General features: G+C 46.3%; 1 protein-coding gene and 1 long non-coding RNA gene across 3 annotated transcripts in view; one reads left to right on the forward strand and one right to left on the reverse strand.

Moving 5' to 3' along the window:
* Positions 1 to 68: 68 nt before the first annotated feature.
* Positions 69 to 9,535, reverse strand: LOC137468144 (uncharacterized). The gene is made up of 2 exons (XR_010995775.1): positions 1,257 to 9,535; positions 69 to 401 (listed from the first exon to the last, which is right to left on the reverse strand). It is a non-coding gene; the product is annotated as an uncharacterized lncRNA (long non-coding RNA).
* A 142-nt stretch (positions 9,536 to 9,677) lies between these two features.
* DYRK1A (dual specificity tyrosine phosphorylation regulated kinase 1A) overlaps positions 9,678 to 27,728 on the forward strand; it is a 77,437-nt gene continuing 59,386 nt past the window's right edge. Inside the window, exon 1 of one of the 2 annotated variants that reach the window (XM_068179528.1) lies at positions 9,678 to 9,696. The gene's annotated coding sequence lies outside the window, so the exon portion shown is untranslated. Of the gene's footprint in view, positions 9,697 to 9,885; positions 10,199 to 27,728 lie in introns of those variants that run through there. The other variant, XM_068179527.1, reaches the window with a different exon arrangement.

A 27,728-nucleotide genomic window follows, 5' to 3' on the forward strand; every position in this document is an offset into this window, starting at 1 on the left:
TTTTGTCCCTTTGGCTAAGAAGGTGATGCTCAAAATCTGGAATTTGGGTAAAAATGAATACCACAGAGTTGGCGTATTTACTGTAATTTATTGCATATCAATTTCACTGACTTGAAAAGCAACATAAGAAAGACAACAAAAAGCTCTTTCTTGTGACAATTTAAGCAAGAATTATTTTTTAGCTGCTGTTTTCAGCCTTTGAAACTTGAAGTTGCTTATAAATTTCCCTGAACAAAATATTACCCTTCCAAAAAAAAAAAAAAAAAGTTTTTTTTGTTTTTTCCACTTAAAACAGAAGAAGAAGAATAAAAAAAGACAGGAGAGGTTTAAAGAATAAAAAATCAGCCTGAAGCAACACCCTGGACAGGAAACTTCTTCCAAGCAGTCAAAGCTTGGCAAACCTGCAAACAATGGAAAACAAACAAATAAGGATCAGTTGAATGTTTGTCTCAGCCTGAATGTTCTGGACACTCACAAAACCTCCCAAACTACCCTCAAATCCCCAGAATAAGGTCAGGAAGTGTTCTCTTCCTGATGTTTCATGTTGGAAAATCTCCTGTGTGCTCTGTCCATCCCAGACACAAAGTTCCTGTGTAAATTTGAGCATTGTTTTTCATGTATATAAATGGCATTAATTAGTACTTAAGTAATAGAATTCTTCAAAGATGTATTAATTCAGACTTTTATGTGTCAAAGATGAGACTTAGATTTGATACTCATACACCTGGAATGGACTAGAGTTTATTCAAACAGAATAAATAAAATAAATATACAGAGTAGGTTATGTTACCTTGATTGTTTTTTAAATATTTATACTACTACAGGTGCATTTGGCTACTTGGAATTTTCTCATTGCTTTTCATTTAGCTTTATTTTAATTTTTAACTGGAAGTCTTTATGTTCTGCTTGAAATTTGGGTTCAGCAGTCCAGTTTCACCTATTTGAGGTAATCCCTTTCAAAGACTGCTCTGCCAATATATCAAAATTCAGTTCTTTGTTGTGAAAAGACTTGCTGTTACACATAGGTTGGGAGAGGGGAAAACAATGGGATTGAGGTGAATTTTAAGCTTTTGTTTTTTGTAATTTGGTTTTATAAACCAAGAGGGAAACTTTCTGTGTTGGGAGCATGACTGTTGTGTGTCCTGTGGATGTGAGCACTCAGGAGAGAATATTTTAGTGGAAAGAGATCTAAAACCATCATCTAATTCAATTTATTCATCAACCTGATGGGCCCTGCACTCAAAAATATCAAATACCTGGAGTTATGGTAATTTTATTCTCCAGAAAGGAAAGAATTGATGGGCAATGCTGTTAGCACAGAGCAGAGAAGTGGTTTGGTGCAGCCCCTGCCTCAGAGAGTTTCCTGTGCAGCTGCTGCTCAGTGAAATCCTTCTCCAGCTCCACAGATCTGCCAACTTTACCGAAGTCACTGGACAATTTCAAACCTGACAGATTCCTTGGGAAACAATTTTATGTTTATGAAATATCACTTAAACAAGCAACACACCTCATCTTCCATCGTGCTACCAGTGCCTGCCAATTGTCCCCAGCTGAAACCCATTTTTTAATATTCCTTATATCAGGGAATCACAGATCCCAGAATGGTTTGGGTTGGGACCTCAGAGCCCACTCAGTGCCACCCCTGCCATGGCAGGGACACCTCCCACTGTCCCAGGCTGCTCCCAGCCCCAGTGTCCAGCCTGGCCTTGGGCACTGCCAGGGATCCAGGGCCTGCCCCAGCTGCTCTGGGCACCCTGTGCCAGGGCCTGCCCATCCTCAGGAATTGTTCCCAATATCTCATCTAATCCTACCTTCTGGCAGTTTGGAGCCATTCCCCCTTGTCCTGTCACTCCTTTATGGTCCCTTCCAACCCAAACCAGATTCTGTGATTCCAGCCCAGATTTGTTTTTGGGGTGCTGGAGTCCTTGCAAAGTTTTCTGATGTGCTGAGACCTGAAAGCCAGGACTTCTCCACGGCTGTTTTTTAACTCACCCTGGCAGTTCCACAGCTGGGAGTCCCTGACAGTGCCAGTGGGAACAGGGAGCCCTGAAGCTTCTTTAAAAGGTCGGGGTTGGAGAACTGTAAGGTCTGCTGGGCTCCTGCACCCTTTACACCTCAGGGGGAACTGGGCCTGATTTACCCATGGCAGAGTGGGCTGGCTCCAGCCCCAGATGGTTTGTGTGCTGTTGTCCTTCCCACAGCATTTCCAGGTTGGTGCCCACGGTGCTTCCCACTCAGGTGCCCGTGGTGTTGTGCCCTCTCCAGAGTTTCACCAGCCTGGGGGAGCTGCCCTGGGAATGCTCCAGGGATCTCCCTGCCCTGGGAGCACAGCCCTGCCCAGCAGTTATTTTGGAAGCTCCATCCTGGCAGGACTGGGCCCTGCAGGCCTGGCTGGTCCCTCTGGAATTCCAGCAGGGATCTCAGCAGAAGGTCAGCACCGACCTTGCCTTGCCAGCTCCCTGGAATAGCTCACAGAGGGGAAGTGCAGGCCCCGAAAACAGTGCCCTACAAAAGAGAAGTGCTGGCCCACAGTGCAATTAGCCTACATTAGTGATGCCACAGAGCAGCTCCAGGGCCTGGCAGTGGGGACACCCAGGAACTGGGGCTGAAATGCACCTCACAGGGAGGTGAGGTACACACAGCTCCTCTGGTTTATGTGCACAGCAGAAAATACAGACTCTTTGTTCTGGTTAATAATTCCGAGTGGATCACTCCTTGATTAGACCCTCAGCTCTTGTCATGGTTTTTTATTCCTCGCAGTGCTCAGCCACCTCTGACAGACCCACCTTGGGCAGAGGTGGTGAATAAAGAGATTCAGAGAAGATCTGGAAGCTGGTGGCTGGGTGGAGGATTGATTCTGGCTAATCACTAAACCATCTCTCACTTTGGGAAAAGCTGAACTGTTATGGAAGTTTCACCTGAACATCAGGAGGAACTTTCCTGTGCAGTGACTGAGCACTGGACTTCTCTGGGCACCCTGTGCCAGGGCCTCACCACCCTCATAGTAAAGACTTTTGTTGTAATCTCTAAATTTACTCTTTTTCAGCTTAAGGCCATTCTTTGTCCCATCACTCCATGCTCTTGTAAAAAGTCTCTCCCCATCTTTCTTCTGAACTGGGATGGGATAGAGGATCTGGGAGGGAAAAAGGAACAGACAACAAAGCGTTCCTGATTCTACTGAAGAAAGACTTCTTAGTCTAATGAAGCTCCGTAAGTGACAATTTTAGAAAAATTTATTTGAAATTCATCACAATTTCTTCTTCTTTGCCAGCAGGAGGTTGATCAAGTGGACACCAAACAGAACATACTTCTAAGAACTTTCTTGAATGGATTTGTGTCAGGATACCACAAATATCATGGTCCGGAATTTCAAGAACAAAATCCCTGTGGAAGCTGCACAAGGAGTTTTCTCCTGACAGCAAGAACCAAGTTTTCATTTTGGCCAGCAAAGCCACCAATCCTGCTGCACAAGAGAGCAGGGAATTGGTATTGAAAAGGGAAGGGGCCAATGAAAGAGGAATGGAATTTTAATGGAATTGAGCACAGTTTTTGACCCTTGCAGGAATTCAAAAGCTGGGCATTGAACAGGTGTAGATCCAATGATGTCACAGTCAGCAGAACCCGAGATTTTTAAAGAGCCATGGATTGTACTGGTCCTTTTGGATGCGAGGGGAACTTTATCATTAAATTACCTTTGTTTTTTTGTTTTCCATATTTTCTAACGCAGGGAAACTAGATTCCTCTAAAAGTTGGAAATTGAGAGCTCCCAGATGGGAAATACTTGACATCGTAGCACTTGATTTACAAAAGTTTTAAAGAATCACAATTCTTCAGAATGCCTGATTTCAACAGGAACTGTTCTGCACTCCCACAAACGGATTTATCATGGAAAGTGGTCTTAGGAGGATTTTTGGGATACAACTTCCAAGTATGCACTTTCCCTAGAGTAACTAACACAGCCTTTTCCCTGGAGACTTCTTCCTTAGAAAACTCCATGGTTTTGGAGAAGGATTTTCACAGAATCACAGAATCACTGAGGTTGGAAAAGATCTCCCAAGATCATCAGGTCCCAGCTGTGCCCGATGCCCACCTTGTCACCAGCCCAGAGCACTGAGTGCCACGTCCAGGTGTTCCTTGGACACCTGCAGGGATGGGCACTCCAAACCTTCCTGGGCAGCCTCTTCCAATACTTAACAACCATCTCCATGAAAAAAAAAAAAAATTCCTCCTGATGTCCAGAAATTCCTGCCTGATGTTTTAAACGGGAAAAGAAACTTTTCATACTCAGGAGCGTGACCTTCACCATGAGTGCAAACACCAAGGAACACAATTCCAGAGGGTATCAGGGAGAACTCAGGGAGATGCACTGTTTTTTGGGAACAAGCCTCATCCAGCAGCAATTCCAGGACCTTCTGGTCCAGAGGCGTGCCAGCCTACACAATGTGCAGCTCTGGCTGTCAATCCAAAGCCGGTACTATCGAAGCCGGCTCTGATGATGACTCAAAAGCCGATCTATCTCCATCCGAATGGGTTACCATGGCAACCCCTCTGGCCTAAAAAGAGCTGGACCACATTAGTTACTTAGCAGCACCTTTTTGACAGGCGAAACACAAGCTGCTCCCTCCAGATGATGGTTTCATGTCAAACTGAGGCTGTCTGGGAGCTGCCGCGGTGCTCTGGGAAGCACTGATGATGTAATCCATGGAGGAGAACTTTTGCTGGGACTTCACTTGGGTTTGGGGCCCAGCACCAAAGGAATCGAGCTGTGTGGTGGCTTTGGTGGAGAAACACAACAGCAGAATCTTTCTGTATTGTGATGGAATTCTTCCTGAAGATCTTCCAGCTTGGGTCTGGTGACCTAAGAAGGCCCCTCTTGCAGCGGGATACAGAGGACTATTGGAATTGCTGCTGGTCCAACAGAGCATCTACATCAAAACACAAATGTTGAGCCCTGGAAAAGTCAGGGTGCCCATGGCTGCATTGAAGGAAGCCTGGAGTTCAGGCAGAGCTGGAAATGCTCCAGGAGGAAAACTGCAGGTTTTTCCAACAAGGGCAGGTTGGAGCAGGGAACGAAGCCTTCCGGAGCACACAGTGATGAGGCAAATGGGCCCCTCTACTCCACGTAGGAAGGTTGGAAAGGGAAAACTGGGACATATTACCCATAATCACACTCCACTGCCATAGAATCATAGTTTGGGTCAGAAGGGACATTAGAAACCATCCAGTGCCACCCCTGCCATGGCAGGGACACCTCCCACTGTCCCAGGCTGCTCCAAGCTCCAATGTCCAACCTGGCCTTGGGCACTGCCAGGGATCCAGGGGCAGCCCAGGGCCTGCCCACCCTCCCAGGGAACAACTTCTTCATATACCTCACCTAAAATTCCCCTCTTTCAGTTTGAAGTCACTCCCCCTTGCCCTGTCACTCCAGTTCCTGATGAATTGTCCCTCTCCAACTTCCCTGTAGCCCCTCAGACACTGGAAGGTGCTGTGAGGTCTCCACACAACCTTCTCTTCTCCAGGCTGAACAATCCCAACTCTTCAGCTGTTTTGTCATTTCTTTTACATCTGTTCCATTTCATTTACATCTAGACTGCTGTACGTTATTTTCTCTCTTAGAGCTCATTTCTCCACTCTCTTTCCTCCTCATTTTTAATGTGCTTTTATCTTATTTTTTCTCAATTTTTCTGCTTATTATTGGGCTTTTTTGGCCCCAAATACTCTGCTTACTGAGGGGTGGTCTCTTAGGATGAGAAACCCAAGTATTTCTTACAAGCCTGTCCACTAATTCATATAGAGTGTTCACAAACTCCTGTTTTCAAGTACTGCAAACCTACTCCAGGTGGATTGTGATGGAGAGTTAAAAAAAAAGGAAAAAAAAGGACTTTCAAGTCTTTCCTGTCTTGGCAGTCCCTCCTTTCCTAAAGAAAATAAAAAGGAGTAAGGTTTGATAATTTTTGATAAGCAAGAACTTGGATTCCCTTCATCCAGGTCACAACTCATGTGCAAAGTTTCCAGGTGAGGCAGGATTCTGGTGGAATCCCAGCCTGGAGGGTCCCTAACCCGAGCCCCAAACCTCCAGCAGAGAACACAAGTTCAGTTCCTGACAACCCTTCCCCGGAAGAAATTCCTCCTGATGTCCAATCTGAACCTCCCCTTGCTTTTTAATGAAATGGATATTGAAGAGAACACTTTTGCACAAGGGAAGAACCGTGCAGGTTATTCATTATCCAAATAAAATTAACAAGCCACAAATATCTAGATGTTTGTGCTGGAAAATAACATTTTAAAAACATGTCATCACCTTTTAAAGGACATTTTATCTCTGCCCAAGGTGCCAGAGCTTGGGTATAGCCAGCAAAATAAAAGTAGAGGATGACTGAGCAAATGCAAAAACTCTTGAAAACGGTAATATTTTTAAGTGTTAGCAAAAAAACCTCCTCAAAACCTGACAAAACCCCCAAACCCCAGGAAGTTAGAGTAATGCAGTGAACAGTGTAACAAATTTCTGTGAGTTTTGTAGTTGCCTACACTGAGCAACAGAGAAACTCTTCTGTCACTGCACTCACACAGACCAGAAAGAGGTTTTAGAGGGGAAAAAATCCTCAGGGAATGTCCCCCTGCTCCTCTCCAAGAGCAGAGCTGTTCTTCCTGACTGAGGGACTGGGACTGGGCAGAGGTTGGCCTTTGAGATCTTGGAATTGTCCATCTTGGAAGAGCCCTCCAGGATCATCCAGTGCCAGTCCCAGCCCAGCCCCACCAGCATCACCCCAAACCCTGCCCCCAGGGGCCACATCCAGACTCCTCCTGAACACCCCCACAGTGACTCCAAACCTCCCTGGGCAGCTCAGCCCAAGGCCTGACCACTCTGCCAGGAGGAACTTGGGAAAAATTTGTTTCCAGTCTCCAACCTGAGTCCCCCCTGGTGCCATTTGAGGCCATGTCCTCTCCTCCTTTCCCTTGGGACAGGCCAGCAGAGCCCGACCCCCCCGGCTGTCCCCTCCTGGCAGGAGCTGTGCAGAGCCACAAGGTCCCCCCTGAGCCTCCTTTGCTCCAGGCTCAGCCCCTTCCCAGCTCCCTCAGGTGTTGATTTCCACATTCCAGGACAAGAGCCACATTCTGGCCACGCTCAGAGTCAACGAGAGAAGTGTCAAAAGCAGCTCCAAGTGACCACAAATCCTTCTAGGGCTGAGGGGAATGAGAAAGGATCACTTAAACCACGGTGCTCCCAAGCACCTCCCAGGGCTGGAAGGTACAGTTCCATGGATAATTTCAACTCACCTAACACCTCTCTGTCACTCCTGGGGTTTCTGTGCCACGATTCCCCTCCCCTTCCTTGTGCACCCCTGTCCCTGGAGAGGGACTTTTCACAAGGGACTGGGATAAGACAAAAAGGGATGGCCTTAAGCTGAAAAAGAGAGGTTAAGATGGGATGTCAGGGAGAAATCCTTCTCTGGGATGGAATTCCCAGAGCAGCTGGGGCTGCCCCTGCATCCCTGGCAGTGCCCAAGGCCAGGTTGGACACTGGGGCTGGAGCAGCCTGGGACAGTGGAAGGTCCCTGCCATGGCAGGGGTGGAATTGGATGGGCTGTAAGGTCCCTTCCCACCCAAACAATCCTGGGATACCATGAAGAAAAGAAGGCAGAGATCCATAGGTGCAGTCACACACATCCAGCATTTGCAGGAATGCTCCTTTTCCTGCACAGGGCCTGCCATAACAATCTCAGTTTCTGAAGGAACACTCTGACATTGACAGAAAGTCACCCCACCTACAAGAGCACAGAATTCTGAGCTTAGGAACATCTCATGATGGCATGGTGTCCCTGGCATGGCAGGGGTGGCACTGGATGGGCTCTGAGGTCCTTTCCCACCCCAACCCATTCTGGGATTCTGTGATCATACCATTTAAGTAAAATTCTCAACACTTGAATTATCTGGGGGGCTTTGGCTGTGGCTGCATTCGTCTGCCATTCCTTGGCTGCTTATTTGCACCTTTTAAGCCAAGATAAAAAAAAAAAAATATTAAAACAGGAAGAAAAAGCAAATGGAACAAGTAACATGTCCTAATTTCTCCAAGGAGGCTGGCTGGGAACTGAAATGACTAGATTAAAGTATCACACGTCAGAATTAAAGTATTAGATAAAGGCCAGACTCTACTTTTTGATATTTGTGGGCATTCCAGAAACTTAAAAAAAAAAAAAAAAGAAAAAAAAAAAAGAAAAAAACCAAACCCCCTGTCACAGATTTAGGCTGGAAGCACCGATCCGGCAATTCCGAGGGGAAAGGAGCCTTCCATCAGGAGCTCGAGGCTCCCGCGCTGGGCTACTTATAGCACATATTTTAACTCATTTTTTGGGAAATACATTGATTTTTTGAGGGGGATGAGGAAGACCCCATGATGCAATTCCAAGGGGAAAAGAGCCTTTTATTCTGAGATTCCCTCAGCACCTCAAGGCTCCCACACCAAGGTACTTTTAGTGCAATTTTAAACTCATTTTGGGGGAATATATTGATTTTCAGAGTGGGGGTGAGAAAGACCCCAGGATGCAATTCTGAGGGGAAAGGAGCTTTGCCTCAGCAGCTTGAGGCTCCCACATCTAACTCACTTCTGGGGAAATGTATTTTTTTTTTTTTTTCTGGTGAGAATTAGAACAATCCTGGACAGAATTCCAAGGGGAAAGGAGCCTTCCCTCAGCAGCTCAAGACTCCCACACCGGGTGACTTTTAATGCGTCTTTAAACTTGTTCTTGGGGAATACAGATTTTCTCAGGGGACGAGAAAGACCCCTGGATGCAATTCTGAGGGGCAAGAAACCTTCTAGAATCCCGTGACTCGCCCAGCATGCCGGGTCTCTCACACCGGACGACTTTTAGCACATTTCCCAACCCGTTTTTTTGGGGGTGGTATTTTTAAACGGGTCGAGAACGACCCGTGGACGCAATGCCGAGGGGAGGGGAGGGGAGGGGAGCCTTCCCTCAGCAGGTTCAGGCACTCCGGGCTCCTTCCAGGGCGTTTTTTGAACGGTTTTTCGGGAACGTCCCGGGTTCCGAGGGGGCCGTGCCCGGCCCTGTCCCTCCCCACAGGCGGCGGGCGGGAAGCCCCGGCGGGCTCGGCCTCGCGCCCCCGGCGCCCCCTGCGGGCCGGGGCCGGCACCGCCTCAACCGCCGGGTCCCCCCTCACCGGGAATGGCGGCCGCTCTCCTTCCCCGCCCCGCCGGGGCCATCCCGGCCCGCAGCGCCGCCGACACCGTCACACGCCGGAGGGCGGGCGGGCACGGATCAGGAAGGAGGGGGAAGGAGCCGTTGCCATGGCGAGCGCGGCCCGCCCTTGCCTCCCCACGTCAGCGCCGTCTCCCGCCCGGCCGCGGGTGACTGACAGTTGCCACGGCAACAGGCTCGCCCCCGCCGCCATTTTGTCAGTTGGGTTTTTTTTTTTAAATTTTAAAAAAATATTAAAAAATTAAAATAAAATAATATAATAATAATTAAAAAAAAAACAAAACAAGAGCAAAGAGCTCAATTTCCGCCAGAATCTCGGGGGTTATTTTTTTTTTAAAGTTTTTTTTTTTTTTCCTTCTCCTTCTTCCGACCTCCACCGCGAAAGGAAAAGAAGGGACGCAAAAAAAGTGCGCTCCGAGGGTCCCGCCGGGGATGCGCGGCCGGGCTTGAGGCGGCGGCGGCGGTGCGGGCAGCAAAGCCGGTTCGTGAGGAAGAAGGGAGGGAGGGAAGGAGGAGCGGGCGGGGAGGGAGGGAGGGGGAGGAGGTAGCGGCTGGCAGGCGGGGGAGGGAGGGAGGGAGCGAGGAGTTCCCGGGGGCTCGGTACGGCGCTGCGCTTCCCCCCATCCCCTCCTCCTCCTTCTCCTCCTCCTCCTCCCGCTCCTCCCGCTCCCCCCGCCGCTGTCCCCGCGCTCCCGGCCGGGGCTCAGGCCGCCGATCGCAGCCGAGCCGAGGCGAGGCCGAGCCGCCGCCGGGCGCTGCGCAGGTTTGGACCGCGCGCCATTTTGTGAGGGCAGCGAACACCCAGAGCCCGGCCGGGGACCCGCCGGGCCGCCCGGGCTCCCCTTCCCACCGCGGGCAGACCCGCGGCCCGAGGGAGGAGGAGGCGCCGCCGCCGCCGAGGCCCCCGGGGAAGAGCGGGAGGACGCGCCCGGCGCTCGCCCCGCGGAGGGAGAGGCCTCGCCCCGGGAGAAGCCGCCGCACGGGTGAGTGAGACGCCGCACCGCGGGACGAGCCGGGGCCGCCTCGCCCGGGCCCGCGGCGGAGGGGCCGCAGCGCTTCGCTGCCATCTTAGAGCGGGAGCGGCGGCAGGGCCGGGATCCATCCCCGCCCGCCCCGCCGCAGCCCGCGGCCTTTTTCCCCTTGGAGCGCGGCTGTGGCTTCCCGGGCCTTGGGAGCGGCGATGGAGGAAGGGAGCTCGCCCGGAGCCTCTCGGTGTTATGCGCAACGCCCTGCGGTGGGCGGGTGCGAGGGCTCGGGCCGGGCTGGCGGCGCGGAGGGCGGCAGGACTTGGAGCATCACCTGTTGTAGGGGAGGATTGGGATGCCCCGGCACCTGTGAGGGGCCGGTGGGGCGGGTGGGGAAGGTGCAGGGAGATGGAGAAGGAGTTACCTGAGCGAGGTGCCTGTCATCCCTTCGGTGGGGGTGGGGAGGAGGAGGGAGCAGCGTTGGGAATAGACACAGGGACACGCAGGGACACACGGGCACAGGGACAGACAGGGACACACGGGCACTCCCCAGGGAGGTGGTGGAGGCACCGTCCCCGGAGGTCTTTAAGGAAAGGCTGGACGTGGCTCTCGGTGCCATGGTCTCGTTGACAAGGTGGCCGTAGGTTGGACTCGATGATCTCGGAGGTCTTTTCCATCATTAATGATTCCCCGATTCCATATTTTAGTAGCTGGCCGCGGCCTTTTAGGGATTCAGCTTTGTGCTGTGGGAGGAATTGGGGCTCTTCTCGGATGCACTGGGTGCTCCTCTGGAGTGGCCAGAGTTACCTCCCGCCACCGCGGGATCACAAAACGTGTTTTAAAGTCCTGGAATTCGAAATTTAGAAATTGGTGTGGTTTTGGATGTCAGTCGGCTTTGAAGTTTTGGGTTTAGCCCCTCCAAAGACCAGGTAGGGCTTCTCTGATCATGTCTCTAGATTGCTGCTGTTACTTAGTTCTCCTATTACTCCACAGCCATCGAGGAGTATAATAATAAATAAATTATCATTTATTGTTATTTCGAATCAACAAAGACAGAGTAACTGGCTCCAAAATAAATGGACAAGTGTGTTTTTGACAACCATCCTGGTTGAATCCGAATGAGTGTGTGGTGTTAACTTTTGCCAGGAGGTACTTGAAGTCACGCTGAGGTGGATGGAGTTTCATGGGGGCCTGGATTTGAACAAGTTAACAGCTTTTTCTATTATCTTCTTGGTGTTTCCTTACCTTTTCTTCAAGAAACGTGTGTGAAGTCGAAGAACACATAGATGATATCTGGTGATAAATCAGCAACCATTTAGTATCTGGGAGTATTTAATTCTCTGCCTGTAACCAAGCAGAATTTAACTTCCCTCCTTGGAATAGTCTGTAGCCCTAAAAAGTTTTGGTAAACTTGTTTCTCTCTTTCTCCACGCTACCCTTCCCCCAACCTCTGTAGGTTGGATATTTTTGGAAAATTAATTATACTTTATAGAATTAGAATAATAACACTGAAAATAACTCTGAGCTAGTATTTGTTAACTGTTATCTATATATATTTGGTGTGTGTATATATAGATACTTTTGTAGGCTACGCTTCATGTTTTTGGCTTACATGAATTATTTAGAACTAGACTTCTTATTTGCAGTCTGAAGTAGAATATGTGTGTGAAGTGTTAAATTTACATTTTCTGCTGTGAATTAAAAATTCCATCCAAGTTTATGAAGCTTTTTGAGTTTAATTCATGGCTTTGGAATATTCCTTGGGTGAGGCAAGTATATCTTGTTCAAAATTGAAGAGCCAGCAGGGTTTTCTTAAGCCAGGAGGGCAATAGGTCAAGAGTTTGATATTGTTTCCAGGCTTACAGGTAGGGTTGGTTACAGGAGCAAGTGTTACAGTTCCTGCATCAATACTTGGATGGATTTAGGACTTGTCATTGGCATCCCCTCCCCCAGCTGCACAGTGACAAGGATAATTTTACCTAATAGCAGCCAAGAGTTCTCCCTTTCAGTGCAGGATTCCCTTCCTGGTGTGAAACAACCCGGGACTCACCGGGAATTTATCCCCTTTGGGAGCCTGGGGGCTCTGCAGGGTGGGAATGAGCCCCTGATGGCCATCAGAGACTTCTGCAAAGTGGCTGATAGTTCAAACAAAGCAGCAGGGCACCGCTGGTGTCCGGGAAAAACTGGGAAAAACTGGGCCTTGTCGGAGCTTTTCAAGTGACATTTAATTAGGACAGACTTGCTTACATGTGCCACATCTTAAAGTCATGTTTGAAACTGGACCACCTGCTCAGATGGTATGTGAAAAGGATAAACACACAAAAACTGAGCTTTTATTTGCCATGCAGGCATTTCACAGCTTCATCTGAGCTCAAATGGGCGCTGATTTGAAGACTAAAACCTACTGGTACCAAAAAAAGCATTTTTATTGCTATAATTAGATTATCTTTGGGAATTCCTCATAAAACCTGTTCATTTCAGGTGTTTTTAAGCCTGGCTGTGGGACTGCAGGTTGAAAGTTGTGTGACAGTTTGTGGTTTTGGGTGAGAATTGCAGCCTGGTATCTGTTTAGCCTTTCCATGATGTTTTGAAAGCCATTTGGAGTGCTGTTCTCCACATTAAAGTACAAAACTTTCTGATACCTTTATATTATGGGAGTTGTATAACTTCTGAAATCCTTTTGTAAATAGATCTGTTGTTGTAGAATAGGATTATTTACAGAGAACTGCTGCTTTTGTCTTTATAACTGAGTACAATACATTATTTGTTGAGTTTACAGTTTCATCTCTGCAAAGAGGTTGATAAGAAATACATTTTTGCAAAAATTATGTAATAACTTTCTGGCTACTCAGACTCTGATGTTTATGCAATGAGAGTTCTTTTTTGTTCTAAGACTTTTTTTGTTATTTGTTATTATTTTTGTTATTTGAACTAATACCAAAAAACCTCTCTGAGTGAACTGCTTTTCTTGTGAGCTTCTGAGGGGAGAAAGAAGTAATCAGGAGAAGGGGAATGTTCTTCCTTTCCTTCCTCACCTCCATGGGTCCTTCAGGAGGAGGCTTATGGGAACTGTAGTCTTTGGATGCCTTAAAAATGCCAGAGAAACTTTGGAAAATCAGGCATGGTTACTTCCACAAAGACTTGTTCCATATGTGGAGTTCCCCAGTGCTGGCTCTTCAAGGTGACACAATATACCAGTAGAATTGCAGTGATTATCCATTGTTTTAGCCATCTTTTCCTCTTTTGGGGAAGGAAAGTAAAATTCTGCATTTAATTCTCATTTATCCCAGAATGACTGGAAAAATAACTGGGCTGCTTTTGCTGGTACCAATGGATTTCATTCCTTCAGAGCAGGGTTCTGCTTTGTCCTAACCCTTGGTATGGATCACTTTGAAGGGTATTGGCTTTATCATCTCCTTATTTATTCCAAAGTGTCCTGTCCTTCTGATTTTTGGGGAGAATCCCCACTGAAGGGCCAGGGCCTGCATCCATACAGTGGGAAAACTCTGGTGCTGCTTCAGGCCCCTGGAAGAAAACAAAATCGGTGAAATCCCAGCTCTGAATTTTGGAAAAGCAGGGAAATGCTGCTGGAACTGAAACACCACGAGCTGACACCTATTTGTAAACATTCTCCATGCAAAGTTTCCAGGTCTGGGTATCACCAAGTACCTGAAAGTGAAACAGTAAATGAAAGTAAAATTAACTCTATTAGAGTGTCAGTTTTGTTCCAGCTGTGAGAGACCAAGCTTTCAATTGCTGTTACATAAAGTTCCAAAGCCTCCTAGTATTCCTTCCCCCCCCCCCCCCTTTTTCTTTCCCCCCAGAGGCAAATAAAAATAGACTGTGTTGAGTCAGTTTAAGGAATAGTTAATAATACATTAATACTTCTTTGTGTTGAAAAGTTTCCTCTTTCTTTTTGGTAACTGTGTGGATAGTGAAATAAGAGAGGGATGGAAAAGTACAAATTGATTTCTGATGGCAGAGTCACCCCTTCAAAAATAATGGGAAAAAACAGACTGAATTTTGTTGAGTTACTAGGAAAAAAAATCAAATTAGTAGGATGACTAGTTCACAAAAGCATAAGTAAATAATTTTAATAATTAAATTGAACTTGCCAGTGAAACTTTTAAATCTTAGTGTCCCAAAAACCTGTTGTTCACTGGTTTTGTGGTTTCTTGACTGCAAACACATTTCACTCCAAATCCCCTTTCCCTGTGTGTGTTCAGCTCATGATCTGTGCTTCTGTGAACTCCATAAATTGCTAATAACTCATTTACTGTGGTCCTGTTGGAACATCCTGCATCTCCTCTATAGAGAGAACAGTTTTGTGCCCCTGGTATCAGTTTGAGTTAAAACTCAAGGAAGGGTTAAAAGAGGAGAGAAACATTGTCAGGGAAGTGGATGTGTTGGTACTTCCTCAGTTCTGTATTTTCCTGGTCACTGAGAGTTCCCTCACACTGATCTCTGCCCTGTCAGGTTGTAACTACAGCTTTTCCCTACTTTCAGCTGTAGAACCACATGCATTCCTCTTTTTAACTGCAGTTTGAACAGGACTTATACATTAAATACATAGAGGGGGTGTGTGTGGTCACAGACAAATCAGTTTCACTCTTTCAAAGTCTGATACTGGAAGCTCAGTAACTTTCCAGGATCATGTCTGATTCTGGCTTCTTTATTGTTATTCTTTCCAACTTGTGGATAATTAGGCATTAATGTAATGCTGTGCCAGAGTTAGTGTTTGAAATACATTGATTTCTTTGTTAATGTTACAAGATCTTGGGAGTTTTTATTTCTATAGAAGTTATTCATAAATATGACAAACACTGGGTCAGTGTTGTGGAATAACAGCTAATGCACGTTTCACCATCATGAGATGTTCCTAAGCTCAGAATTCTGTGCTCTTGTACGTGGGGTGACTTTCTGTCAATGTCAGAGTGTTCCTTCAGAAACTGAGATTGTTATGGCAGGCCCTGTGCAGGAAAAGGAGCATTCCTGCAAATGCTGGATGTGTGTGACTGCACCTATGGATCTCTGCCTTCTCTTCTTCATGGTATCCCAGGATTGTTTGGGTGGGAAGGGACCTTACAGCCCATCCAATTCCACCCCTGCCATGGCAGGGACCTTCCACTGTCCCAGGCTGCTCCAGCCCCAGTGTCCAACCTGGCCTTGGGCACTGCCAGGGATGCAGGGGCAGCCCCAGCTGCTCTGGAATTCCATCCCAGCCCCTGCCCACCCTGCCAGGGAACAATTCCCAATTCCCAATCTCCCACCCAGCCCTGCCCTCTGGCAGTGGGAGCCATTCCCTGGGTCCTGCCCCTGCATTCCCTGGAAATTGTCTCTCTCCAGGTTTCCTGGGGCTCCTCCAGGCCCTGCAAGGCCACACTGAGCTCAGCCCAAAGCTTCTCCTGTGCAGGTGAACAATGCCAGCTGTGCCAGCCTTTCCTGCCAGCAGAGCTGCTCCATCCCTCTGCTCATCCTGGAGCCTCCTCTGGGCTCTCTGCAGCAGCTCCAGCTCCTCCCTGGGCTGGGACGGGGCTGGGGCAGCTCTGCAGGTGGGCTCTCACCTGTGGTGGCACAGGGACACAATCCCAATCCCTTTCCCAGCCCAGGGCATGGGAAGCTCTGGGCTAAGAGCACACTGAGCTTCTCACCAATCAACTCCCCCAGTCCCCTCCCCAGGGCTGCTCTCCATCCTTTCCCCACCCACCTGGTTTGTGTTTGGGATTCCCCATGGCAGCCCAGGACCTTGGCTCTTGGCCTTGCTGAACTCCATGAGGTTCTCCCAGCCCCACCTCTCCAGCCTGTCCGGGTTCCTCTGGATGCCACCCCTCCTCTGTGTCTGTCCACACAGCTCCGTGTCTTGTCACTTGTGAGGGTGCTGTGGGTCCCCTGTCTGTCCCTGACAGAGTTTTTAAACTTTTGCTGAAGTCAAGCTCTAACCAAAGGCTCCAAACCTTCCTGGCTCTTTGCCCCAAAATCAGAGGCAGTAGTAGGTGCAACTCTGGGTAGTGTTAACTACCTTGCAACTACCTAGTTACTATGGCTTCACTTGGAATGGCTCTTGTAGCTCCTTAAACTTTCTGTGGTGGTTTATTATTTTTAAGAAGCTTATTATATATTTATTAATTGTAAAGCTTAATTATTAACCTAATTAAACAGCTTAAGTTCGAAGTGAATCGATGTGTTTTGTGAACTGTCTCTGCTAGAGACAGCATCAAAAATGAGTCAGTTGAAGTCTGAGTGAAAAGAGTACAATAGACTGTTATACAGGTCGAGTTTCTATAAGGACAATTGAGAATTGCTTGAGTTTGTGTTGTATTAATCAGGGACCTTTCTTGGGTTCTGATTTCTGTTTTGGTTTGTATTTACAATGTGGAGTAAGTGTTGTTTCTTTCTGTGTCAGATTTCCTGACTTGGAGCTCCCTGTCCATTCCTCATGTGCTGCTCGGCAGAATTTCTAGGACAGCTTTGGGGAAATCCGTGTGTTTGTGGTTTGGGTTTTCTTCTGTAAATAAAAAGGTTGTGAGTTCTGGTAATTATTGTAATTTGATAGTCTGCTGTACAAAAGCTTAATGATAGAGGGCCTAAAACTCAAAACCTGGAGGTGTGGATGGAAGTCCTTTCTCTGATGTGGCCCTTCAGGAAGGTTGGTCCTGTGTCCTTGCAGGGTTGCTCTGGGGATGTTCTCAGCTGTGTTTGTGTGAGCCTTGTGTGAGCCTCGCAGTGTCCATGTGAGCCTTGCAGTCTCTGACCCATCACAACATTCATTTATGTATCTCTGTGGAGTTAAATTAACCAGAGTCATGTTCACAGCATGGACCTTTTAAAACTTTATGAGCTTGGTGTTGAAACCTTGAGAAGTCCAAGAGCACAGGTGGAGACAGATGGAGCACAGGCTCTGCACTGCCTTCCTTGGTGCTTGCTGGCAGCTCTGACTGCTTTGGGTCTCAGTCTGGAGTCCAGAGGACTTTGCTCCATGTGATGGGCACCAGAAATGCTTTTCTCCTATTAGAATTGGACACAGATTTCTGAAGTGGGTTGAAGGTTCTACCCAGTGCCTATTTACTTGGTTACTGCCACAAAGTAAACCCAAACCCAAGTTTTTGCTAGAATATTTCCATTTAATTTATTGCAGAAGCCAATAAAGCAAGGAAAACCAGTTGGCCAAGTCGTGGTGTGATCAAGTTCTCTCTTCTGAAGGCTGGTTTAAAAACCCCACTCTTTTCTCTTCTTATTATGCAAAGGAAGAGTTGTGTAACTGTTGTATAATGGTTGTATTCCACCTGCATAAAGTGAGTATTCTGGTTTTCTGCTGGATGTTCTTAATCAGCACCCAGTTATTTCAAGAAACGAGAAAACAAGTTCTCCTTACAGTTCACATAGTTCCAGTGATGCATCTTGAAATCACCCCTCCTGCAAAACTTATAAAAATGCCACTTAAATGGAGCAGATTGATTGAAAAACCTTTCAGTTCAGCTGAAATGTAAAAGATGGAGTGCCACAGGCCCACTGCCCCTGGGTTTGGTGTGTGGGGGAAGGAATGTCCTGATGTGACAAAGTGGCATTCTTCCCAGGGCTCCTGCCACGTGGTGCTTTGGGTTGGAAACACCAAAGGGAGGTGAGCAGTGACCTCTGGGCAGGGCAGAGTCTGGGGCTTTGATTCCACAGCACAAAACCCAATCTCAGTCATTTTTTAAAAATCTGAAAATAAAAAAATGACCACATTGGAGTAGTTCATGTCATGAAATCTCCTCCTGGAACTGAGAAGCTCATGGTGGGCTCACCTTCTGAGGCACAGGAGGTTTTCTGTCTTGGGGTGGGGTTTGTTTGGGTTTTTTTCCTTTCTTTTACTCCCCCTTTTCTGTCCAGTGCAGTAACTTCCAGTTCTTAATTTATTTTTTTTTAAATCAGTCAGATGTTCTGATTGAGATCAGCCAATAATTTTTTGTGTGTGTGTGACAAAGATTTCCTAAGCTTATATTTGCTGTCCTTTAATGTGTATTTCCAAAGTCTGCTGAGAGAGAGGGTGGACTTAACTGACCTTCCTTATGTCATTCCTCATTTTTTAAATATTTATCACTATTTTTTTCTAACTCAGAACTGTAATCCTGGGCCTACATAGCATAACCCAGTATTTTTTAAGTGTTGGCCTCATTCTTTTGTTAAGATTTTGGGTATTGTAGTTCCTACCTGATTTTATTGAAATGTGAGAACTTGTGATTATTTCTATACCGGACTTTGAATACGGGGTGAAGAATTTGATGTTCAGACTTCCATATTTGCAAAAAAACCCCTTGGTATTTTCTGATACTGGTTTCTTTAGCTGCTTTGCTGTTATGTTCTTCCTCTGGACCACTGCTACTTTAAAAAACAAATCTTAATTTTCATCTTTGCATGATTTTGGTTGCATAAAACAGAAGAATCTGAGGGCTGTGGTTTGAGGTGAGGCTGAAGCTCAAGATAGATTTTTAGCAATCACAGAGTGGGCCCAGAATGCAATTTCTAAGTTTTGTGTTAGTCATTATGTGTGTTCTGAAACCTTTGAACCCCCAACCTGACAGTGCCAAATACACAAACTTCCTTGATGTACTTGAGAAAACAAATCTGGATTGTATTCCTTAGGTTGGAAGCGTGGTCTTCCTCCCAACATTTCAGTCTTGACTGTCTCTGTGGAGTTGCACTTGGTTTTATTCATTATTTCCATGAAAATTCCCAAACTAAGTCAAGCACTGACAAAAATGGGAGAATCATCTCTTGCCTTTGGTGGTCTGAACTATCTGTTATCATGTAGTAAATATAAATTTAATTTTTTAAAGTGAAAGTTAGTAACTGATCACTGTCCAGACCCTGCACTTGGTTTCAGGTTTGGGACTTTCTCATGCCACATTTTAGTACCTGAATCAAGTGAATTCTAAGGGATTTTTCCAACATCCCATGGAAGAGTTTTTCAGTGACTGGGATCTAATATACAGAAAAACCCCATCCGCCCAAACTTTCTCTGTCCTATTTCCAGCCTGACCTAAGGCACTGAGCTCCTGTTTTTTAGGGATGAAGAGAGGGAATTCAGGGATTTTTGGCATCTTGTAGAGCTTTGTGTGCTTTCCATGCACACAGCATGAGATAAAGAACTCCCTGAACTGCTCTCCAGCAAGGAGTGAAAGCCAGAAGGTGAAGTGACAGGCCAGAGTCACCTGGTGAGTGCCCAAAATCACCTAGTGAGTGCCCCAAAATCACCTGATGTGTGCCCAAAGTCACAGAATTCACAGAATCCCAGAATCACTGGGTTGGAAGAGACCTTCAAGACCATCGAGTCCAACCCAGCCCCAACACCTCAACTCAACCCTGGCACCCAGTGCCACATCCAGGCTTTGTTAAACACACCCAGGGATGGTGACTGCACCACTTCCCTGGGATTCCAGAACTTTATCACTCTTTCCATAAATAACTTTTTATATTTTTAAATGTTTTTATATTTCCCTTGGTGACCCGGTGAGTGCCCAAAGTCACCAGGTGACGCAGCGGGCGGAGCTGAGCTGAAGGGTTTCTGTGTCTGATGCTTTAATAGCAGGATGCTCTTTGCATTTGCTGTTTCATTTGCCTGGAGTTTGTATTCTGAGTGCTCTGTAACTTGAAAAAGCAGCCTCTTAAGGTTGGAGAGTGACTCAGCACATCCACATAGAGGTCTGCTCAAGGAATTTAGGATGTACTTGGAAATTTGGGGGAATTAGGGTTTGAACTCGTTTTTCCCAAACCGAGGTTGTCTTAAAAAAAATGCTGATTATTAATTTGCAACCTCTTTTCCCACTTGATCCTCATACCTCAATTTTGGGAAAAGTGATGGCATATTTCAGGAAATGGTATCATTTTGGGATAGCTGGATTGTCTGGATAGTTTGTTTTCTGTGCTCTCCTCCTGGTGCACATGAGAAGCATCTGTGCAATGAATAAATGTGAATTTCAATGGATATGACATTTATACAACTTCTATATGGAAGGGGAAGGAGGCATTTGTGGGATTTGTCCACTTTGTGTGATTGGAATATGGAATCATGGAATGGTTTGGGTTGGAAGGGACTGTAAAGATTGTCTCATTCCAACCCCCTGCCCTGGGCAGGGACACGTTGCCATGCCCCATCCAGCCTGGCCTTGGACACTTCAGGGATGGGACATCCACAGCTCCATCTTACCAGTCCAAAAGCTCCATCTTTTCTGGCAGGGCTGAGTTCTGAGCCTTAAGGAGTGACCAGAGAGTTACCTGTGCCTGTGTCCACCAGGTGTGTGACCCTCCTTTTTCTGTGCTTGAGTTTGCTTGGATTTTAGAGGGAAAACTGACTAAATGTCTCAAATAAAACTCTTTAAAAATAATGTGTTTTAGTTTCAGCTGACCAAACTTGTGACAGAGTCCTGAGACCCTGCTGGTAGTGCTAGCAGTGGAAGGGAAGCAGAGTAACTGGAGCTGGGGAATCAAGATTGCAGTTGTTGGTCTTCTGTGGCTACACCCTCTTAAATTTGGGGGAAATCTGAGCAGAAATCATGATCTCTTTTTCATCCAGATCAGTCTTCTGGAATGAGATAAGGCCATAGGTACATAATTCCAGTGCTGAGAGGATGCTGAAGGGCAGCAGAGCAGGAACAGCATATTCAGAGAAAAACACAAGCAATGTTGATTTTTCTCCCCATTTTCCTTCCACTTACCCAGATCTGTCCATGTTTTCCTGGGGCTGGTGCAAATGACCTTGCTCTCCCCAAACCCGTACCTATTCCAATTTGAAATAATTGATACAAAAGAAGCATAAAGATTAAAAGAAAGAATTGGTTTTGTGTTTCATCTACCAGAGGTGAGGGCCAGCATTAACCTGCTGATGTTACAAGTGTTGGCAAGCAGGAGATAATCAACTTCTGGCAGTCAGTTCACTTGAAAGAGTGTCATGGCTTTTTGGTTATTGAAGGCTTTATAAATGGTGAATTCTTTTTGGAGGAATCCATACATGGATGAAGGTTTGATGGGAGGTTCCTGCACAGGGTGTAGATGACGGAAGAGCTTGGAGGGAAGTTGTTGGAAGAGTTCTTCCAAGGCAAAGAGTGCAGCCAGGAGTTCTTTGAAGGCAGTGACCCCTTGAGCAGCTCCCCTTCCCTCCCTTGGGGCTGCCTGCTCCCACCTGCTTTGTGCTGGCACAGCTGTTTGTCAGCCCAGCCAGTGAAGCAGGCTTGCAGGGTGAGTTGGCTGAAATAGATAATTTTATATTTTTACCGTTGGGGTGTGTGTGGGGGTGGGAGTCGGGTTACACTGCAGCAGCTCGGTCCCGAGCCGCCACAGGGATGGTGGAATGGGCTGTGTGGGTGGGCAGCAGCAGGGGCAGGGCTTGGGTAACTGCCCCTGAGAGCACTGGCACTGTGTGGAGAACGCCATTCCCAGGAATTCTTGCCACCCCTCCTGCAGTAAATCACCCTCTGTCATCTCTGTCCCCTCCTCGCTCTGCCTCTCTGACTTTCTGCTGTCTCAAACTGGAGCGCTCTGCGCTCGGCATTCCCGCTCGGCCGCTGCCCTGCTGGGCTCTCCCAGCACAGCCTGAACTTGGGAATCAGTTCTGGCTCCTGATGCTTCTCTTCTTGCTCTCTTTTCCCTTCTGTTCCTCTTGGAGTTTTTCCTTGCCTTTTTAACAGTTTTCTAACTTCTGCTTGTGCCCTTTTTTTCCCAGGTCATTGCCAGCACCTCTCTTATTGTAATTTGCTCAGTTGCTTGTTCTTGCCCCTTTCTCTTCCCCAGTAGGAAAAAATCCCCATTTGAAACACTAAAACCTCTTAAGAAACCCTGAGTTTTTAATTTTCTGTGCATTCCCTCCAAAACACTACCACAAACCAGTACAACATACAGGTTTCATCTCTGTTTCATTCACTTTTGAATTTTCACTTGACTTCTGTATTGCCTTAAGATAGGCATGCACACACAAAATGTGTTTTTCCTTTTTGGAGAAACTGAAAAATGAGTTGAAGTTCCCAAAGTTAACTTCTAAGAAAAGGTGTTTTCACTGTATAAGCTGTGAACAGAACCTGCTGATACCAGATACTGAATTGTGGAGTAAAGATGCTTTGTTTTCTTCTTCCTGCTCTACAAAAGAGACATAAAAAATGTTTCTATTCCACACAACCACCAGCTGGGCCAGTTATGTTAAAAACCAACCCAAACTCTTTTGGAAATTCCATGCTTGCGTGTCCTCTTAAATAGGCTACCAGTTTCACATCCATGCATTCAGATACACAATATTTTAGTCCAAATTATTTAAATCTTGTAGATCATTATTTACCTGTTAGTTGGGAAAGTAGACAGAAGTAGTCATGCTTTAATATCTGCATCCATTCATTTGAATGTCCATCCATTTTTTAACAATCCAAAGTAACTTCAAATAAAACTGGAAAATTGAGCAATACACTTACTCCTTATGGCAGGAAAAAAGAAGTGAAATTCTTCTGCCCATCCCCTTGGCTTCTCTGAGTTTTTGGGTGGACTGTGGGCAGGAGCATGGGGAGTACCCAGCAAGACCTACTTTCTCCGTGCCATTCCAATCTTTGGAATTCTTATATGATAATAAACATAAATGGGAGTGTGAATTATGATTGTCTTTGGAGATGTTCAGTGGTTCCCTCTTAGTAAATAAAATTACTGCTCATAAGTGCTGTACCTCTGCTGACTTGCAGCTTGTCTGATTATTTTCTTTTTTAATTTTCTTAATCCATTTGAGTAGTTTTCCAGTGAGCTCTGTCCATCCTGCTTGGTTTCTGTGTAGTTTTTTTTTCATGGCTAAAGACTTGTCTTGTGCTGAACAACATGGCACTGCTCAGTTCCAGGAGTGGCTGAGGTTCCTTAGGCACAGAATTCTGAAGCTGCTCTGGTGTTTGGTGATTGTTTTTCCCCCTCCATCCCCTTCTTTGGTATTCCATGGCACTTCTCCCGAAGCCAAATTTCTCTTTTCCCTGAGCTGCTTTGGGTTGACTGTCCATGAAGTATTTCCAACAAAAATGTCTGAGCAAAAAAGGGCAAGTTCCAGGCCTTGGCTGCTGGATCAGAGAATCCCAGAATAATTTGGAAAATGGCTGGGAAAGCCCTCCCAGCCCATGGAGTCCCAGCTGTGCCCATGCCCACCTTGTCCCCAGCCCAGAGCTCTGAGTGCCACCTCCAGGGGACACCTGCAGGGATGGGCACTCCAAAGCTCCCTGGGCAGCCCCTGGAATGTGTCAGAGCACACTCAGGACCCTCTTGTTGAGCTATTTCACAACATGGGAACAGGAGCAGCACTGTATCAAAAGTTCCCTTTTCCCAGCAGTCTTTCCAAAGAAGCACAGCACATTATTCCATGGAATGCACCAGCTCAGTGTCATTAGTACAAAAGAAAAGATCTGCTGGAAAAGTGGCTTTGTTCTGGAGTCTTTCCATCTATCCCAAGCTATTCTTGGGAGTGTGAACTTCAGTGGGACACTAGAGGTTTTCTTGCTTTTTTATTTCCTGGATACCTTGGACTTGGCGATCCTGAGTGCTCTTTGGAGGGTTATAAGGTCAGGATTTAAAAGCTTTTTTTTTTTTTTTTTTTTTTTTTTCATTTGTCCTCATTTCCTTCCTGTAACCTGCCTTATTAAAATCATTTTAGGAATTGTTATCAAAGAAAAAATGCTACAGGAAATCAGACTTATCTGGTAAGGCCCTTACCAACTTCTGATGCTGGCAGAGATACTGTTATTTAATAAAAATTGTGTAGTCTTACTGTGACCTAAATACTTAAATTGATAAGTTTGTCAAAGATTTAGTGCAATGTCTACTTCTTGAACAAATGAGAAGTATCTTGGAGACCATCACACTGATCAGTGTCAACTCCACTTTGAGATCTGGAATTGGTGAAGTTCACAAAAACTTGTCCCAAAGGTTCAACTTTTTCTGTTTCTCCTCATAAAAGTCCAGTTAGACCAAATGAACGTGAGAGAGCTCTGCTGGAGAGACTTTTCCTGGCCTTTTATGTCACTGAGGGATCTCTCTTAGACTTTATCTTGCAGCTGCCATCAGGGAATAAATTCCAAAGTGAATTCCATGCTTCTCCATAGTGCCTGTTCTCAAAAAGGGATTCAAGCCAACGTTATCCCAAATTTACAGACTGAGCTTGAGCTGCACATCCAGGACCTGTTCACTCGGGACTGAGTCACCTCCAGCCTCTTGCTGAATTCCTGAAGCTCAGAAAATCATTGTTTTCCATATTAATAAGCAGGAGATAATCAACTTCTGGGGGTGATTGGCAAGCAGTTCACTTGAAAGAGTGTCATGGCTCTTTGGTCACTGAAGGCTTTATAAATGGTGAATTCTTTTTGGAGGTATCCATACATGGATGAAGGCTTGATGAAGAATTCCTGGAGGAAATTTTAAGGAATTTGGGCACATATCAGATTATAATTAGCACATTCTGATCTTATTTTTTTTTAACATTAAAGACAATGGCTTTATGTAGGAGAACAAATACTCTGGAGTCTCCGATGAGTTATCAGTAACTGTATTTTTGGAGGTGAATGTTTGATGAAATCTCTATTCAGTGTGATAATAAACACACCCAGTCAAGCTTTGGCTGCTTGATCTGCACCCAGTGTCTGCACTGGCTTTTCTCCCTTGCATCCATGTGCTTTTATCACTTGGATGGGATGCCTGAATTATTCTTATGGATTATAATACCACTTAAACCGGAGGAATTTGCAGCTTATTACCTCCCCCTGCCTGTGTCTCGGTATACCTTGGGATATACCAAGATTTGCTTGAATATTATGCTTAGCAGCAGGGATGGATGGAGGCTGAAAAGATAATGCAACAAGACCTTGGAATTGTGAGTCTGAAGAAGGTGTTTTGACTCCATCCCCAGATGATCTGAGAATTTCCTGAAGTTCCTTAGTTTATCTCCTTCTTCAATGAGAGTTTTCTAGGTCAGCGGTTCCTGAACCGGGGAATAAGGCCATAGCAAATGCGTTACAGCTGGAACGTAAACCCATCCTGAATGATGGCAAGTTAACAAATGCTATCCCAGGGATGATTCATATTTAGTGAAAAACGTTTGGAGCTGATGAGGGTGTGTGTTCTGAGAAATGGAAGGGCTTGGAGTGAACAATGTGAGGAAAATGTGGGAGCTTTATTTATTCATGTCTTTCATGTAGAGTGAATCTCCCCCTCTGCTCTCGTGAGATCCCACCTGGAATGCTGCTTCCAGCTCTGGGGATCTCAACATCAGAGTGATGTTTCATGTAGAGTGAATCTCCCCCTCTGCTCTCGTGAGATCCCACCTGGAATGCTGCTTCCAGCTCTGGGGATCTCAACATCAGAATGTGAAGCTGCTGGAGCAAGCCCAGAGGAGGGACATAAAGATGGTCCCAGCCCCTCTGCGCTGGGGACAGGCTGGGGGAGCAGGGGCTGGAGAGGAGAAGCTCCAGGGAGAGCTCAGAGCCCCTTCCAGAGCCTAAAGGGGCTCCAGGAGAGCTGCAGAGGGACTGGGGACAAGGCCTGGAGGGACAGGAGCCAGGGAATGGCTCCCACTGCCAGAGGGCAGGGCTGGATGGGAGAGTGGGAATTGGGAATTGTTCCCTGGCAGGGTGGGCAGGGGCTGGGATGGAATTCCCAGAGCAGCTGGGGCTGCCCCTGGATCCCTGGCAGTGCCCAAGGCCAGGTTGGACACTGGGGCTGGAGCAGCCTGGGACGGTGGGAGGTGTCCCTGCCATGGCAGGGGTGGCACTGGGTGACTTTCAGGTCCTTTCCAAAGCAGGAATTGTCACTCGGGTTCCTGTGGAGCTGTGCAGAGTCAGCAGGGCAGTGACCAAGCTGCAGCTGGGCTTTCAGCACTGCTGAGCTGCAGCCCTGACTCACGGCAGGGCAGTGCCAGGTGTGGCACAGGGAGGGCTCTGGGAGCACAGCAGCCACATCAGCATCACCTTTGGCTTTTGGGAGACTTCAGCCTAAAAGTAATGATTTTAATGAAATAATTCTGTTTATTCCCATGGAGTTGAATGCATCTGATTGTCGTGGAGGCTGAACCTGGCCACTGTCAGTTTTCAGAGCTGAGGAACTTCAATGGAAGTGCTGTTTGAAAGTGTGATGAGCAAGGATTTTAAAGCTGGTGCTTCTATCTTGACATGTCTGGAGAAAGCTGGAGCTGGTGTGTGTGGAGCTGCTGGAAGAGCAGTTTGAAAGGACCCAGCTATGTCTGTCCAGTCTAAATCTGAATAATGAAAGGCAAAGGCTGTGGCATTGCAGTGTCACTGGGAGCTATGTGGGGCAGCATTTAAACAGCAGTTCCTGGTGTGTTTGAAAAGGTCCAAAAGTCCTTAAAAATGCTCACAAACCTACACATGGCAAAAAAAAAAAAAAAAAGCCACTAACCAAAATTTTACAAATCAGCACCATTTCTGTACAAAGCCAGCCAGCACTTACATCTCGGTGTGATTGGTTTTGTGTGTTTGCTTATTTTATTATGGTTTGGTTTGGTTTTGTTTTTTTTTAATTTGGGAGACTACGTCTGTGCCTATCTCCATGTATTAAAATATTTTAGAAACGTTCAAGATTAAAGGTGCTGTTGTAACAGGGCAACAAACATCTACACTGTTATACTTGAAGTAAGTAACTTTAAATCTTTGAGAACAACACCAGAACTGTCTTGTGCCAAAATGGAGCAGGAGAAGTAGTTTTATTTCATTTAAACATGGGACAGCAGCTGCACAGACTCTTCATAAATATATAAAGTATTTCTCTTTGTTGTAGTCTGAGTAAGGTTGATTTTGGTTTTTCCAGCTCTAGTCCTGGATGTAAAAGTTCAGGTGGCTGCACCTGAGTCCCCTCCCTTGCCAGGTGTCTGAGAAACAGAGCCCAGTTTGTAAATAAAGAATACAACAAAAATAAGAGGAGTAGTAGTGACCACTAAAGTGGAAGAATAATCAGCTGTAGTAATATCAAGGCTGCAGTAAAAATCTGTAAATTGAGTGGTTTGGCCACGTTCTGTGAAAACTTGAGGCGGCTTTAGGTGTTCCTGTAATTCTTCTTCCTCTATGGCTCAGAAATTCAGGGAGAAGTAGGAAGGTTGTGCTCCCTTGAGTCTTCTGGGTCTGAAGTTCTGAAGTGATGAATGCAATTCTGTAGCAGGGCATGTTTGGCTTTGCATTTCTCAAGTTCTTTTCCCAACCACAAGGAACAGAAACAGTTTTTGTACGTGGAATTATTGGCCTTGTTGAGGACGTCTGTAAGAAAAAAAATACCTGTAGAAAAAAATCTCAGCTCTGCAAAAAATTTTGTATTCCTCTGGATAAACTAATTTACAGCCCTCATGTATGTTCTGCTTTGGAACATGACTTTATTCCCATGCTCCTGATATTGCAGGGGATGGGCAGTTCCAGCTGTAGCATCTTTTCCTTTTGTTTGGTGGAGGGAGGGGAATGCAAATCCAGTGGTTTGACTTTTGTCTGGCACTATTAAGTGGGTGGGAAAAAGAGCCACTCCCCCCTCTAATTGGAGGTTCCTTATAAGGTCAGTGGACTGAAAA

The sequence above is a fragment of the Anomalospiza imberbis genome, chromosome 2, assembly GCF_031753505.1.
Source record: "Anomalospiza imberbis isolate Cuckoo-Finch-1a 21T00152 chromosome 2, ASM3175350v1, whole genome shotgun sequence".
Lineage (NCBI taxonomy): Eukaryota > Metazoa > Chordata > Aves > Passeriformes > Viduidae > Anomalospiza > Anomalospiza imberbis.